The following is an 18,430-nucleotide window of genomic DNA, read 5'->3' as shown; positions in this document are numbered from 1 at the left end:
GAGAGAAAGAGAGAGAAAGAGAGAGAGAGAAAGAGAGGGCGAGAGAGACAGTGAAAGGAAGAAAGGGAGAGGGAGAGAGAGTGCCGACACTGCAGACCCAGGCCTCACTTCTCACCTGCTAGAGTTCATATCATTGCACACGCCATCATCGCTTGCCCGCCCCTGCGCACACAGGCTGCTGCACCCCAGCCCCTGCCGCCACCCAGCGGTGATTGCCCACCCTTGCGCACCCAGGCCTCTCTGTTCACCTTCCGCCACCGGCGTCTCTGCAAGAGGGCCCACCATGTGCCGGTGCAAGCTCCAAGTCCAGGGTCCGTGACCTTGGCAGCCTCTACATCATGCAGCCCCGCACCGTGGGCCACCAGGTCACACAAGTGATTCTGGGACTTGATTTCGGAATGGCAGAGATCATTTCAGTGCACACGGCATCATCAAAGGCTGCACACCCGCTCAACTCTTTAGGTGCCACTAACTCTGTGAACCGCGAGGCAATGCCACATGGCGGTAGGTCCATGCTGCCCCCTGGCTCAGGCCTACACTGCGGTCCAGCAGGGATCACACAAATCCTTACCAGTCCGGCCCGCCAGGACGGCGCCTCATCGCAGGCTGCACAACCGCTCAGCACTTAAGGTACCCCTACCTCAGTGCACCGAAAGTCACCGTCCCGTGGCGGTACGCCCATGCCGGCTGCAGTGTATCTGGTGCCATCAACTCTGTGCAATGCAATTCATGGACCCTTTATGATTGAGTCTCGTGATATGCCAGGCGGACACAGCCATGTCACCTCTGGCAGTGGGGAAGAACTGGGACACGTAGCATCGTCCCCCCCCCCCTATATGCGTAAGCTGAGTGGGCTGGCCTGGTGTACGCCAGGCCAGCGTAGGGGTGTGAATAATTATCCCTGGACTCTGGGCGTGGTTCATTTCTGGGCTGGATAGGAACCCAACTGATGCGTGTGTCTCTGTTGCAGTGTCGGCGCAACATGGCCCGCAACCGGCAATGTTGCATGCACCCGGAGGGTGGGCGCGCACAAAGGGATTGTACAAGAAGCGCAAGGCCTCTCGGGCTCCTGGCTTATACATGCCAACTGTTGTGTGTGTATCACTACTGGTGCACCATAAGCCTAAGGCCTAGCCTCAATTGCAGCGCAAAAGCCACATCACATTTTCAGAATGCAAGCAGTAGTCAGACTGACATTAGGGATGAAAGCTCCTTTGTCTCAACACATAAGGCGGAAGGACATCAGCACCTCTGACCTTGGTCTTGCATGCGGCAGGCACACCCTGAGAGAGATACCATAGCAGATGATGACGACTCGTACACTACGCACATTGCTAAAGAAAGACCAACGTATCCACACCCCACACAAAGAAGTCCTTGCTCAAGGTACTCTTGCATGGAATGCCCTTGACACTTACGTACACAACAACCCATACATCCAAATGTTGCACACACATACGACTCATTGCTTTGAGCTGTGGCATATCATCCACATAACTGCCGCAGGTCAGAAGAGTTCTGGTTCTATGAGAGCCCCCAACGCAATGGCATAACATCCCGGGCACATGCACAATGCCTGTCACGTGGAACTGTACCATGAACAAATGCTGCCTGTTAGTGTCTGATGAATTGATCTGCATGCTGTGGCCCTTGTCTTGTCCTTACTGACACGCACATGCTTCTCAAGTCTACGCAACTTCACTAGTGTTCAACTGTGATGAGTGTTGATCAAAATGACAAATCATGTGCCTCAACGAGCATTGCCCGTACACAGTGAGGGACTGACGGACGCATTTCACTTAGGGGTGAGTCCCTATTGCCAGCTCCACCTCTGTGATCCAGACATTGTGGTTGGGATAGTTGCTGATAGACCTGTGCTCTTATGTATCTTCAGCAATATGAGTTTGTTGTCCAACTTCTTGCCATGTGGATCAATGTGATCCATCACTACAGGCTGTGTCCACCCAGTTGAGAGTGAGTAGGTATGCGAAGAGATGTTCTGTTGTCAAATGTGATGGGGGAAACTACTTTAGGCCTGCCAATGACTTTGACATTTCATACACAGCCCTATTTCTTACATTGTGTGGGGCAAAGTTGTGAAATTGCACGATTGTTGTTTCAGAGCAATGAGGCCACAGCTAGTGCACACATTCCCAGTCATCTCACTGCCTATGTGTGTCACGGTCAGACATGCGCATTGCTTCCATTTCCCAGGGTGGGCCTTTTTGTGCAATCAGCCATACTTTCATACTTGATCGATTATGGACGTGACACATCTGTTGGAATTTGAATGTTTTAGTCACATTCGGTGGAGTGTCGGAGCTGGAGCAGTACATGGCCATGCAAGCCCCCCATTACATTGTAGCCCAGTGGAGGACCAGCCAGAGTGATTTAGGGATTGGCAAGTACATCGGAAGAGGAAGATTGCAGTGCGCAGTCTGATTGCTGTGTCATTGGCAAGCAAACTAAATATGTCAGTCCATGTCGAGGTCCAAGGTGAGTGTTCCAGAGTGTTTCCGGGGACAGCGGGAGGTGTTGTTACAGGGCATGATGCAGAGGGAAGAACCAAGCTGAAACAGGGCATATGGCGGAGAAGATTGCTACTGGCTCCTTCTTAATACAAAAGTGGAATCACCCGTATCTTCGTCCTCTTTGTCATCTGTCTGACATGTGGGTGCTGATGTTTGGTGTGCAGCACTGTGTAACACTGACACATCAGGGGCCGGAGATGTGTGTGTGTAGAAGTACCAGCAACATTCATCAGCGACTGCCTTAGTGGCAGCAATGCGATGATGAGGATCTGCAGGGCATGGAAGATACCAACAACTTTTCGCTGGTGTGCATCCGTGGCTGCCATTCTTTTCGCATGCATCCACTCCATGTTCTCCATTGTCCTCAGCATCTGTGTGTTGTTGGGTCTGCTCTGCAGGAGTTGTTGATTGTATCTCTGCAATGTGAAGTGGAGATGCATTTTAACATTGTGTTGACATGTATGTTGACTCATTGTTCAAGTTTACATACAGACTGCATGACAATGTACATTGTGACTGTTTGGGAGGAGCTGACTATTTGATGCGGGACAGTGGATATTTGGAATACATCACGGATGAGAGTTTGTACACGTACATTATCATCTCACAGTTTCCTGCTATGCCAGATGTGATTGGTCAGTCTCTATGCACAAGCGGAGCCAGTTGTGTCCTCTGTTCAGTAGTGAAAGTGTTGCACTTTGTACCACATTGTCTTCAATGTTGATGTGCTGCATTGTGGGAGATTCACCCCTGAAGCTGTGATTTTGCTGCCCCTTATCCCTTTGAGGCAGTGTGCCTTTGACTTCTGTGCTTCTACAGTGCTGAGATGTTGCAGACTTGGCTCATTTTGGCTCTTGTGCAGATTTTGGACTCTTTGGCATGGTTTATCCGCAGATGTGTTGTTGACGTCAGGGGTTGTTTGTGCACGTGGATGTGTCAGAGTGTGACCTGCTCCTTTCCAGATGTGTTTCACACTCAGCCACCTCAGTGTTGTGGCGTGCACCATGTTATGGTAATTGGACTGCAGCCATGCTATTCGTCATGCAGTGTCACCTGCATTGTCAGTGTGCCTCACAGACTTGCAGCTTTTCTGGTTTTCACACGTGTGCATAGGTTGGTTGTGAGATTGGTGCTGTGTGGGGAGGGACCCCTTTGTGCCCATAGTGGACGGGGGCCTACTTGCTGTTTGTATGTGTGCTGCAGTGTGCCAAGGGGATGAGGAACATGATCCAGAGTCATTGTGGGTGTGCAGTGGGCTCTACTTAATTGTGCAAGTGTGCCATTGTGCCCATGTCCCCCGTGCCCCCAGTCCCTGTTCGGTACTCACCCTGGTGCTGTTGCATCAGGTCATGTTGAGTAGTGACCGGATCCCCAACTCCTACCACCGTCTCCCCACTGATGGCTTTGGACACCATTTCCTCCATCTCATCCAGCTCCTGGTGTTCCGCTGGACTGCTACCTCCAGTCTGCATTGCTGCCTGATGGTTGTCAGCAAGTTTCTTCTTGGTTTTGCGCTTCACATCATTCCAGCACCTCTTGACCTCTCCAACTGTTCTCCTCCTCACTCCGACTGCATTCACCTTGTCCAGGATGGACTGCCATATTGCATTTTTATTTCCCAATGACACGTTGGAGGTGGCGAACAGTTGTTGGTGGTGTTCTATCACCTCTGTGATGATGATCTTGTTTTCCTGCGGACTGAATCTCGTCTTCTTCTTCTTGCCCTTTTGTGAACCCGAGGTCCCAGGCTGGTCCCCCTGGGGGCTTGTGGGGTTCTGGTCGTCCTCTGTACTTGCTCCAGCTTCCTCCATGGTGCTATGCAGTTTAAATTATGTTGTTTGTGTTTTTCGGTGCTTTGATAGTGCATTTTCCCACATGAAGTTTCGGAATTGCAGGCCTGCCGCTGGTTATTGCTGATTTTTGTTTCGCAATTTGGGACATCAACGCTTTTTTTGCATTCATGTTTCTCATTTTTAGGCGTCGCGTTAATTTTAACGCGGTCATTTGACGTGTTATCTTGAGACTATCGCATGGTACCGTCGTGTAGAGAATACAAAGTTAACACGGCGTTATTTTCCTGCGATGTGAAAAGTTGCGTTAAGCTAATTTTGCAATAATTATCACACGTTCTTGAGAATATCCCCCTAGAGTTATAAATATATGTGCGCCTATGGCTTGACAAATGCGGTGGCCAAAATGGCACTCAGCTGAACCTCAAAGCCCTTAATTCTTCTTTTCTAGATTTAAGCAACAAGCTATCTGAGTGTTCTTTATCCCCAATTTTGTAGGTGACAGTGCTTAATTTGAACCCTGTGCTTTCCAGTGCTCATCACCGGCAACTAAACCTCGGCACTGGTGCTTATAGTACCAGTTAAGGACACACTTATTTAGAAGGTACATGATCTTCTCCAGACTCACAGGATGTTGAGCCATGCCGAGACTCAGACCAGGTTCTCCATCTCCGAAATCGGCAGCTCTACCCATTAGACCAAATCCTCTCCAGGTTAATAAGTGCCGGCACTCTAGTCAGGAGGCAGTTTGCACCAGCACATTTCTCCTGTTAGCGCTGCCTCCAGAGGAGAGCCCCTGCACTTTTTATTTTACAAATTAACCACTGGTATGTGAACTCAAGTAAGCTAATGTCTACTATAAATTGCATGTTTGTATTTTCTTATAGGGAGCATAGCTTCCACGTCATACAGGATGGCAGCGGACCCTTGAGCTCTGGCGCTTTACAGGTCTTCCTTCTTTTAACAAGCATTTGCAATACAATATATACATCGCATTACTGAAAGTTTGAGCTATTGGTGTTGCATTATTATTAGCTTCCAAACTGTTCTTAGGAAGGGGGCAGGGGTAGGAGAAGTGGGGGAACATCCAAAAACGTACTGGTGAGGGTCAGACTTACTAACTGTTACGGCTTTCTTGCTTTATGCAATTTAAGAGTGGCATTATTTTGCTTTAAAAAACTGATTTTTTGCTGACTTTCCAGCTCTGGTACTCTCTGATTTTGGCTTTCTACCTACAAATGTTTCTTCCATACACAGCATTGAAAAACTGCTTCTGTGCATGCAAATAGCAGTTTGATTAGTTAAACCTGTTCTCACCGGTGACCTTCTCACTCAGGAGAATTTATGCTTACTTATAACCAATTGTTATTTTAAAGGGAAAAGATGACTTACTGAGAAGCACAGAGGGTAACATTTAAGAGACCTCATGCAACAATCCACACCAAGCACTACTGCCTGGGATGGTGATAGGGCTGGACATATCAGGGATCTTTTTACCTGCAGATACACGTGCTGTGCAGCTCAGCCTATGCTGCCATTTCAAACAAATACTTGAAGCACATCAAAGAGAGTGTGTATCACAGTAAGGAATAGGTCTTAAAACCAATAATTATGGCTATTGTACTAAGCAATACATTAACTAAGTATTTCTTTTTATATGCATCTTAGTAGCAAGAACATAGCTATGAGCATTGGTTAATTGTAGTTTACATATTTACTTCCAAGCATTGAAATAATATAAAAGGTGTGAACATCAGAAATTCACCACACAAAGTGATTTTAAGTCAAAGAGATGGAAAATAAGCATGTGGGTTATTGTTGGGTTATGTCTGTTTGCTGAAATCCTAAGTATGAAGAATAACACTTTTGGGAAAACAGCACTACTTATTTGTAATATCACATTAATAATTTTGCACAGTTTGTATTTGACTGTATTTTTGATCGTATAATCACGAGTCAGGAGACACCTGGGTGATTGATCAAGGAAAAAAAACTAATCCTGCAATTGATTAGCACTTGCCACCAAGCATCAGTATCTGTAAAACGTAATTGGGTGAGGGGGTGGAGTAGTAACTAACTACCCTTCACTGGGAGTAAGTGTACACTTTGGGTAAACTGCAAATTTAATCCAGCCTAAAAGTCACTGATGGTGAACAAATCAAATAAACATGTGAAACACATGCCACTGAGATCAGAGTTGAAGTCTGAAGAAGATCCAACAAGGAAGAATGAAGGGACTGTTCACAAAGTCGTGTAGGACCTTCGACCCACCAATTCATATCTGTTTACAGATCCCTGCAGCATCCAGTCGCGAAAGCATATAAATAATAACTCAACACACTCTATTGCTTATCTGAGTCAAACTGGAGTGAAACTCATTCACAATTCAGTTATGGCCTTGCTAAATGTAAATCTCTAGTCTGCGGTGCAGCTTTCCATTCATTTTGACCTTTGAGAATGTTCAAAAACGCCATTTCAGGGAGAGGAACTACAGAGCAGCTGTACTTCCAGAGGCCGGGGGCTTTGGGTTCCCCTTTCTGGCGAGTTGGACCTGAATGTAAAGTTACCATGCCTTGCACTTAACAGTCAAAACAAGGTCAACCAACTTTGGGGCATATTTTCAAGCACAGCATTAAAATTAATGGGCTTGATAATATGCCCTGGAGAATTCCGATAGAAGCCCATGTTCTGGTGTGAACATGGGCTGCTATGGGAATTCTCCAGGGCATATTATCAAGCCCATTATCACCGCAGTTTTCTGCCGCTAAAGCAGCTATATTTTTAACGCCGTTTCTTGATAATATGCCCCTTTGTGTTATTTGGCTGAGGTTTGTAATGTTTTAGGCTTAACCAAGATGAGTGAACTATGAATCGGTGACCGTAGGGTTCTCATTGTCTCATGTTCACAATAAAACTTTAAGCCATGTAGTTCAATGGAAGTTTGCCACCTAGGCTGCACATCGAAAACAAGTTACATTCAAAACCGGTAACAATACACGTTTCACAATACGTTGGCAGTACCACGCATACAGCAGAGCTCCAAGCCACGTACTTGACTAAGCATTTGCCACCTCAGTAGAATATCAAGATCAAATAATATTTGCACATTACCCTACAACAGTACACAGCAAACATAACTCATGGCACTATAATGTGCACACGGTTCCTGGAAAGTAGTTGATTAAGAGTTTGCCCCCTTAATGGAACCTCCACAGAGCACAATATAACAACAAGACAGAGATAGATAGGGCATGTAATTGAACCTAAAGCATGTTATCGTATCTACAAGATAAGCCTGCAAGTGTGTAGTGTTAAGAACATTGGCAAGTTTGGAAAACAATGGAGGATCGTATGCGAAACATCAGCTCAGAGTCCACCTAATGTTTAAACAATTCAGTAAATAAAACTAGCATGCATTAAGTTGGACAAGGCAAATGTGCACAAAGGCGCCAGTTTGTACCAAATCACTAAAATGCCTTTTTTACTGATGCCTCCCCCACCGAGGCTCCCGCTGTGTTGCTTGTTAATATCAGAGCAGACACTTCTCATTTTCTGTATTCAGCAGACAAAAATAACCCACCCCATATCTCCCCCTTTTTTCTAAGCTCGATACCAACGCGAGACGCCTTTATATAACCCTTGTGCGAAATAAGGACATGTACTGAAATAAAACCATATTCCAGTGAGATTACAATGAGAGCAGTAGTAAGTAGCATGAGCTTTTCTGCTTCCTGGTGCCATTACGCATGAACGCGTCACAGCACTAAAGTGTAGCAATACACTTAATGGTGTGTGCTTTTTTATTAAAATGCCCAGTCAATTTTTTCCATACTGCACTTTATATCGGGGATTAGCACGTGTCTATGCACACCCATTTTTTAAAAAAACTAATCTTTATTATTTTATTTGCCATACATTATCTACTCCTTTCCCACCACCCACCACACCCCTCCCACCCCTCTCAGACAATTTGTGAAAGCGGAATAGCAATACAAACTTCATTGGTGCAATAGTAAAAAGATGCAAAATTCATCTGATGCAATAGTAACAAATAGCAAGCTTATGCAATAACATCTCCTTTATTTTCATCAATAGATCTATAAACAATAAAATAAAACAGGCAAGCAAGTTCCAATCCTGTCCCGTTGTACCTTTGCACCCACTTTATCAAAGGATCCCAAATTTTCATCCCCCTTTTACGTTTACTATACCCTTTTCTTTTATATATAGCTACTACTAAACTATGGGGCAGATTTATGAGGCCCGTTGCGCCATCGCAACGTCACTTTTTGTGACGTTCTGTGGCGCAGAAGCCTGCGTGATGTTTATCAGGCAGCACTGAGCCACTTTTTTTGGCTTAATGCTGCCTCATAAATATCAGTCCCTTTAACGCAGTGTTCTGCGTTAAAGGGGCGTGCAATGGGTGTTGCTGGGGGCGTTCCCAGCAACACCCATGGCCTTTTGACACTGCCCCACATTTACGAGAAATGGTAAATCTGAGGCAGCGCCAAAAGCTTCCGCCTCCCCAGGGGAGGCGTAAGGGAGGCGCAACGGGGAGAAATATCTTTATTTCTCCTCGTTTTTCCTTTTTCTATGTGTGCTGCATTCTGCAGCACCCATACAAAGAGGAAAAACCTCTTGTGATTATTTTTGTACAGAAAGGTTTCCCTTCCTGTACAAAAATATTCATCTCCGCAACGCAGGCACCCTTGCACCATGGTGCAGAGGTGCCTGCTATGGCGCAGGCAGCCCATTGTGCGCCGGCGCAGGGGAAAAGGACAGGAATGCGCCGCATTTTATAGATACGGCGCATCCCTGCCCTTTTCTTTTGCCATAGGGAAGCGCAGCAGGAAAGCCTGCTGCACTTCCCTACAGCAAAACCTCATAAATCTGCCCCTATATGTCGCCAATATTCGTGTTCCCCATTGTTGAAAGGCCGGAGGGTTTGGATCCCTCCACGCTGATGCGATACAGATCCTTAGGATGGCCATAGCCACAAAAATCAATACCTGTATGTTCCCTGATCGGCTTATTCCGGCCGTACCTAAGATTATCTCTTCAACTGAAATTTCTATTCTTGTACTTAGGATCTCCGATAGAAAGTCTGATATATCAGTGATTAACTTTTGCAATACGCTACACGATGCAAACATATGCACTATATCTGCTTTGTACAATGCACATTGTGGACATACGGTCCATTTGCCTGACCCCCACTTGGCTATCTTATTTGGTGTATAGTTCAGCAAAAAACAAGTCTTATATTATTGTGCTTGTAATCTGGTAGACATTAACACTGTTACAAACTTCTTCAAATGACTCACTCAGAACATTATGGCATAACTAGGTGACACTAAGGGTTGTTGTTCAAATGACACACCGGGCACCCTCTGCCATCTCTGAGACCATTCATAACACCAATCTCGATCTCTGAAGGTGAGGTGTAATCGTGCACGTACCTAGGGGTTCCCCCCAGCAGGCAATCCCCCACTGTTTTAGCTGCATAATATGCTCAGCATATATTTGTTGTTGTTGGGAGTTAGGGAGGGGGTTGGGGAATGTAATACCGGCATGTTGGGGTTGCTTCAGTGGAAGAGGGTTGTTTTTTTCAGACTTCAGCACAGCCATGGCACAGCAAGCTAGAATGGAATGTAGCTACATGCTTATTATCACACTCACTATGTGGCTGTTATGCCACTTACTACAACTAATCTGGGCCCATGACTGACACAATGGCCTCTGGAAAAATTAAAATCCTCACTTGGAACGTCAGGGGATTGCGGGATCCACGGAAACGTCGCCAGATACTGGCCTACTTAGATAGGCAACAGACCCATATAGCGATGCTACAGGAAACCCATATTAATCCCACACACAACAATAATTTTGCACATAAATGGTCTGACCATAGGGTCTTTTCATCATATTCATCATATGCCAGAGGGACGGCCATTATCATCAAAAAAAGAACACCATTTGCCCTGGTCGGCACATTTAGTGACCCTGGTGGCCGATACTGCCTCGCATGGTGACGACTGGGTACAGATTCTGTAACGCTAGCATGTTGCTACGGCCCTAATGTAGACAACCCAGACTTTTTCACGACCCTGTGGGGCAAGATTGTGGAGGTAGGCTCCACTCACATAATCTGGGGGGGATTTTAATGTAGCACATGACCCTACCATTGACACATCCAACCCAGCCCCACATCATTATACGAAGTCCTGCGCGGTCCTACAGGATATAAACAAAGCTAGCTACCGAATCGACGCATGGCGACACATATATCCCCACAGACAGGAAGGCACACACTTCACTGCACAAGCAGCATCGTGGGCGCGTCGGGATTACTGGTTCCTTTCACGGGGGCTTGGCCCAGCCATGATGAGCGTTACGCATTTAGCGTGCACATATTCAGACCACTCTCCAGTCCTGCTTACACTGATTTCACCAGGCTACGGCACCCTTCGCTGTGGCTGGTGATTGCAACCTTTAACACTACATGACATCGTTTTCCATAGCGAATTAGGAGAAGAAATCCAGGACTTCTTCCAAAGAAATAAGGGCTCAGTGGAGGAAGTGGGAACAATTTGGGAGGCCTTTAAAGTTACCATTGAGGCAATCTGTATATCTAAGAGCGTAGGGGTACTTAGGGACTTACAAAACACACTACGGAAACTGGAGTCCGAGCTAAAAGCATTAGAGACACAACTCTCTGCAGGCCCGGACAATGATGCCCAATGAGAGTTCGGCGAGAAACTTTCGGACTACACTGATACTGCAAACTGAGAAACCAAATGCAGAGGCAAATACTGGGTAGCTAGGCATTATGGGGAGGGCAAACACCCTGGGAAGGCACTAGCAGAGATCATACGAAATCCACATTTCTCCAATTACGTCCTAGAAGTGAATGGGCCTTGGGGGCACTATATCGCGACACAGCGGATATCCTCAATACATTCGCCATGCATTACTCCTCGCTATACACCTCCACTCGGAATGACCGACTTGACCTTGACGAGTATCTAGGGGACGTAGCACTGGGATGGCTGGGGGATTCGCAACGAGAATTTTTATGCCCCCCTTTGAATTAGATGAAGTACGAGAGGATATAATGCATATACAGTCCGGTAAAGCAGCTGGCATGGACGGCATACCCATCGAATTTTATAAAACATATATAGACCAACTGGCTCCCATTCTTCGCAAGGTCTATGAAGACTCCTTGGAATCTAATACGCTCCCCCTGTCCATGAGGGAGTCGCTTATAACTTCACTGCTCAAACCCGGGAAATCACCAATCCATTGTGATTCGTACAGGCCACTTTCCCTTATTAATTGTGACACTAAAATTCTAGCTAAAATCATAGCCAACAGACTTAGCCTCCTCATGGAAAAGTTGGTCCTTCCTGACCAATCAGGTTTCATACCTGGTAGGGCAACTACCCACAATCTGAGGACCTTTTTGCCGTCCTCCATAACGTTGCGCCAGAACTCCCATTGGCTGCGTTTTTTTTAGATGCCACCAAGGCATTCAACTCAGTCAAATGGGATTACATATTTGGGGTGATGCAACGCATGGGCTTCCCTCCTTTATTTCTCTCCTGGATAAAGCTTCTCTATCAACAACCAACGGCCAAGGTTCTTATTAACGGTCACTTATCCCCAGCTTTTGACATTTCCAGAGGCACAAGACAAGGCTGCCCCTTATCGCCTCTACTTTTTGCCCTAGCGGTAGAACCCTTAGCGGCTAAATTGAGGCAACACCATCAAAATAAGGCACTCCGCTGCAACTTACATCAGATCCTTGTGTCTCTCTATGCGGATGACATCACATTATACGTCAGTGACCCGCAAGAGAATCTGAATCCTATTTTACTGGAATTCATTGTTTTTGGGAGACTGTCCGGAATACATATCAATGGGGTGAAATCCCATATTTTCCCTCTTACCACATCGACTACTAGATTTCCCCTAGATATTCCATTAGAATGGTGCAACACTGACCTGCGATATCCGGGGATTCGCATCTCTCGAGACAGAGAAGAGTTGATGCGCCTTAATTATGGCACCACTATCGAGCACATTAGCAGCTGCGTCACTCGATGGATAGCATTGCCGCTCGCTCTGGTGGGGCGAGTGTCCCTAATTAAGATGGTTGTACTTCCACAGTTACTATATCTAAACATTCCCTATCGCCCCTGCGGATATTTTTTCAAAATGCTACGGTCCGAAATGATCCGACTGGTATGGGGAGGCAAACAGCCACGATTGCAGTGGAACATCCTTACTAGGCCTTATGCACAGGGAGGATTTGACATTCTTGATTTCGAGCTATACTACATAAGTGCACAAGCTCACTATGCTTATTATTGGATGCGTCCCTCACGATACATGTCGCAAGTGGCCGCGGAGCATTGGTTAGCCGACCCCATACCCATTGAGGGACTAATTTACGCTGCCGTTAATCCACAGGATAAAGAGCCCACCACAATTACATGCACAATAAAGGCATGGAATCGAATCAACACTCTCCTGAATGCCCCTGCTATATTATCCATCACTCCCCCTTGCATACCATCCTAATATGCAGCTCCTTCAGGATACAGCATTCTGACGACTCAGAGAGCGTACTCACATTACCACGCGGGGGGATCTTTATCATGCTGGGACGTTCCCAAACTCTGACCATTTTTTTCATGGGCACCAACCCTCTCCCCTAGATGTTTTCCTTTATGTACGTTTCCGTCAGGGCATCCGCTCCTTCACCCCGGAGTTTCCTCAGGAGCCCCCCTGTCTCAGCCCCCTACATTTGATGCTCTGTGCTGCCTCCCCAAAACTTTGGTTTCCATGATCTATCACACCATACAAACTCAACGAGCGGCCTCCCCATGCCTCTCACGGGCACATTGGGAACCAGATCTTGGCTATGAGCCATCGGATGCCCACTGGACGTACTGCTGCTCGCAAACAGAGCAAATCTCTGCCAGTAGCAGGTTACGCATCATGCATTTTAACTTCCTTCATTGCCTGAACTACACTCCCGTTACAATGTACAAGTACAAACTTAGGGAATCAGATCATTGCGATAGATGTAGAACCCCGAGTGCTGATTTTTAACACCTGGCCTGGGACTGCCCTGGAGTACATGACTATTGGAGGCAGGTCCTGGAAGCCATAGAACAGATGACAGCGTTAACTATCGAGAAATCTCCACTATTAGCCTTACTGGGTTACACCCAACACATCTCTAAACCACAACACAGATATGTTTCCCTAGGACTCTTGATGGCTAAAAGACGTGCTGCGTGCCGGTGGGGCAGAGGGAGAGCGCCCAAATTTAAGGATTGGCTAAATGATTTAGTATATTGCCAGCAGCAATAATCCCACTACGCAGACCTACTTCCCAGTACATCACAGCCCAGAAATATATGGGGGCCCTCACAAGCTACCTCCCCACACATCCGAGGGAGGATCTAGCTGACAACCTGACACCAAATACACCTTAAACTTTATCCCACAAGAGACACGAGTAATAATTGTGCGGTATATGCCGGATATCATACTCCAAAATGTATCTTCCTATATCGGATCTCTAACATGATGCTGCTTGCCCTAACCATATCTAGCTCTAAGGTATACCTGACCAATGATGCTGTATTGAATGTCTAACTGTCCTGTGCATATTGCAAACTGGGGAGATGCTGCAATTGCTCTGAACAGTAACACTATGTGGGAATAGATTGGAAAATGTAAATAGAGAGTGTGATGAACTATGTGACTAATTACATAGTAACATCTTAAATCAAATGAAACAACACATGCAACGTATATGCATATAAGGTGTGTCAATCAATACGTGCTTCTTGTGCTTTGAATTGTTTACTTTGAAAAACCAATACAAATTTTAAAAACAATTAAAAAACGTTCCTCTTGATTTCCCAGAAGTGATCTAAAAGTCTGTGGTCTGGGTCCCTCTTTTAATACCTAAAAATCCTTTATACTCTGAAGGCAGAGAGTGTCTGTATCCAGCCAAAACCAGTTCTGTGGGGCTCTTTGCAAGTACACAACAACCTCCATTGTCAGTGTGAGCCCTGGCTCCAGACACACCACAGGGGGACAGAGCCATCACTGTGGAAGGTAGGCACAGCCCTATTCAGGTGAAGGTGCTACTCCTCCCCCCACTGCAAATGCAGACCAGGCCTATTCAACCCAGCCCTGACTCATCTGACTTCTATAGCCTCTGCCCTTCACCATCCCCTGTCATCCAAAAGCCAGGCATGCAATACACAAACCTAGCAGAGGCACACTGGATGGTTAGGCAAGAAAATACCTACTTTCTACAAGTGGTATTTTTAAATACAGAATGTAAAAATCACCCTCACTAAAAGATGCATTTTAACATTCTGAGTTCAGGCATACTAAACTTTATTTTTGAACCTTGTTCCCAGGGCCATTTATGTTTATAAGATGTTATAAACAAACTCCCCATTCTTTCCTTTGGGAACAGGTAGCCGTGCAATAGTGAAAAACAAAATTGGCAGTATTTCACTATCAGGACATGCCACACACATCAGGGCATGTCCTACCTTTCACATACAATGCACCCTGCCCACAGGAGTACTAATAGGGGTGACTAATATGTAGAAAAGGTAAGGTTTAGAGACTGGCAAATGTATGCACTTGCCAAGTCGACATGGCTGTCACATACTGCACACAGGCTCTGCGATGGCATGCCAGAGTTACATTTTACAGGCTGCTTTTCTGGGTGGCTCAATCAGTGCCGCAAGCCCACCAGCAACATTTGATTTACAGGCCACGGGCACACATAGTGCACTGTACTAGGATCTGACTAGTAAATCAAATAGCCAATCATGGAAACACCAATCCATAACAGTAACTTACAGGGAGAGCATATGCACTTTAGCACTGATCAGCAGTGGTAAAGTGCCCAGAGTCTAAATCCACCAACAACAGGTCAGAAAAAATACTGAAAGAAGGCAAAAAGTTCCAGGATGACCCTGCAACAAGAGCCATGTCCAACACCCGTCCATCCACAATATATAAACTGAAAGTCCTTCACAGTAATTAATCGGTGGAATCTGTAACTTTCGGTTAATACAGAGGGAATTAGTCAAAATAGTTACCTGGTCTTTTCAATACCTATGGGCACACGAGATACGTATTATGGTATCAAACAGAAATTTTGCTCATGACCTCACATATTACATCACTCATCGCAAGATCAGTGACATCACTGATGACATCATAAAGTAAGTGTATTTTTAAGAGTTTATGGGTGTTATACATATATACTAACCTACTATATAAGTTACATTAGTATACTAGGTGCACTACTGCTGAGTGATATGACTTCTAATATATATTATTCCCTTCCACGCGGGGGTAATTCCCCTGCAGTGCGGGGTGAGGTGGGCAATGGTGGTGGCGCTGTGCTCGTGACGAGCCCAGCTCGTCATGAGGCACAGTGGAGCTGTGCTCATGACGAGCTGAGCTTGTCACGACCACGCCCACTGATTGATTCTCCCACACAGGTGGGGAATCAACCGCGTGTGGGTGGGCCGCGACGGTTATGACGAGCCCAGCTCGTCATGAGCACAGCTCCACTGTGCCTCATGATGAGCTGGACTTGTTATGAGCACCGAAGCGGTTAAATGAGTGGCTTGTGTGTATGGGTATGTGAGTGGCTGTATTGGTGTGTAAGTCAGAGTGAGAGTAGCTGTGTTGGTGAGTGAAATACTGTGTGAGTGGCTGTATTGGTCAGTGAGTTGGTGTGTCAGGGGCTGTATGGGTGAGTGAGTGGTGGTATGAGTGACTCTATGGGTGGACAAATGGGTGGATAAGTGGGTGTGTAGTGACTGCATGGGTGAGTGAGTGGGTGTCTGAATGGCTGTATGAGTGAGTGACTGGCATGAATAAGTGGCTGTATGGGTATATGAGTGGTTGTTTGGTTAACTGAGTTTGCGTGTGACTTGCTGTATTGGAGAGTAAATGTCTGTGTGAATGGCTGTATGGGTGAGTGACCGGATGTGTGAGTGCTTTTGTGGATGTGTGAATGGGAATGTAAGTTATTGTGTGGGTGGGTGTGTGAGTGAGTTTGTGAGTGCTCTTATAGGCAAGTGAGAGGCTGTGTTGACCGGCTGTATGGGTGAGTGAGTGGGTGTGTGAGTGAGTGTCTGTGTAGATAAATAAGCAGATGTGTGAATAGCTATATGGGGAAGTGTGCAGCTATGTGATTGGCCGTATGGAGGAGTGATTGGTTATATGAGTGACTGTATGGGTGAGTGAATGGTTGTGTGAGGGGCTGTATGAATGAGTGAGTAGATGTGTGAGTGGCTCTATGGAGGAGTGAGTGGGTGTGTGAGTACTGCTATGGGTGTGTGAATAGGTATGTGAGTGGTTTTGTGGGTGTGTGAGTGGGCATACAAGAGGTTGTATAGAGTATGAGTAGGTGTGTGAGTGGTTCTGTGGATGATGTAATCAGAGATGTCATTTGAGATGTCATCAATGATGTCACTGACCATGTCATGATTGATGTAATATGTGAGGTCATAAGCATTGCAATGCATGGCAGTCAGTTATAATTATCTCAGGTAAATGGTAACTGCTGAATTTTTATGAATTTGTATGAATTAAATCTGAGACTAACTATAAAGTCCCTGTAACCATTAGTTTTTCCAGTGAATTTGTAATGTTTTTTAAAATTCTATTTCCTAAATATAACTAACCCTGGGCGTAAAACTCCGCTCTACTCTTGGAGTTTGCGGACTTTTGCCGAAAACTTCGGAGCTGAGAATTTATGTGTTTGTGCTCCTAAAATGTGTTTTCCCGTGTGCAGGAGCAACTTACTGGGTGCCTGCGATCGCCGATGAGATTTCCCATCCGTTCGCGAGAGCCACGAGATTTGCTAGGACACCGCATGGTCCCACATGAGTTTGCGATCGCGAACACATCATTTGGGCACGCCATCGGACGTCCGGCGGAAGTTTTGTGAAGATCGCGATCCCGAACACGCAGAATTTGCAATCTGGAGAAGAATCTCTCTCAAGCAGTAACAAAACCTTCTCGAATGATGATTTGGATTAAAAAAACTCCTCAGAATGACATTTGGCTGTACTTTTTTGTGCAAGGAGTCCTTTTTCTTTTGTAACTTTTTTTAAGAGGAAGGAAGTGCCACTGAGTCTCTAACTTCCTGTTCCTGTCCAGCAGGCTCCTCCCAGTGCTTTGTCCATCTCCTGTTTACTTTTCATTTGGATTTGGAGCTGGAAGGATCCTCTGTGTGTCTACTGCATCATATTTCATTGGATTTGAGGACCTTATAATTTGAGATTTCACAAGTAAGTTTGAAAATTGGTGTTGTTTGTTTGATTGGGGCATTGCACATACATTTGTTCTTTTCATCGTTTTTTTCAAATGTATTGTGGTGGGTGGCTCTTCCTTCTTTTATAAAGGAAACATGTTGCACAGTTCACTACATTTTCTCCAACTTTTGAAATCAATTTTAAATATTTATTTAATTCACTAGCCGGCCAGTTGTCTGCCAATAGGCCTTTCAGCCAGTAGGGCCAGAGCTACTCATGGGTGCTAGAAACAACTGTTTCTGTGGTGTTTGTTGAACTTAAGCATAATTTAGGGCATGGATGGCATTGGATTGAGATGCAAAAATTGTTTTGGGGTATTTCACTTTTTTTCATGTGGGTTAAATCAGTGCCCTTGTTGAATGTGTCTGGTTGTTGTGTAACTTGCAAACCATTATTAGCTCTGTGGATTTACATTTTTGGCATTGTTGTATTAAAGCTGTGTTGTTTAGCATGCTTCCTTTGTATGGCCAGTGTGTTAGTGTGTTTGTAACAGTGGGCCAGCATTTGGCTTGGCTGAGCCTCCCCGTGTGGCCAGGGGCCATTTTGTAAAGTCTGTGTCCATATAGGCCTGCTTGAGTTCATTGTTTTCCCAGCCTCCTGCTTGTTGTTGTGAGTTATCATGTGGCTGGTGGCCATTTTGTGGTGGTGGTAGAGCTTTTGCGATAGACCTGCATGTCTTTTTTTCTTGGTTCCTCTTGGCTTATTGCTTCTTGTTGTGGTAGCCTGG

Source organism: Triturus cristatus, chromosome 6, assembly GCF_964204655.1.
Source record: "Triturus cristatus chromosome 6, aTriCri1.1, whole genome shotgun sequence".
In the NCBI taxonomy this organism is placed as follows: Eukaryota; Metazoa; Chordata; class Amphibia; order Caudata; family Salamandridae; genus Triturus; species Triturus cristatus.
Note: the sequence above shows the minus strand (reverse complement) of the source record.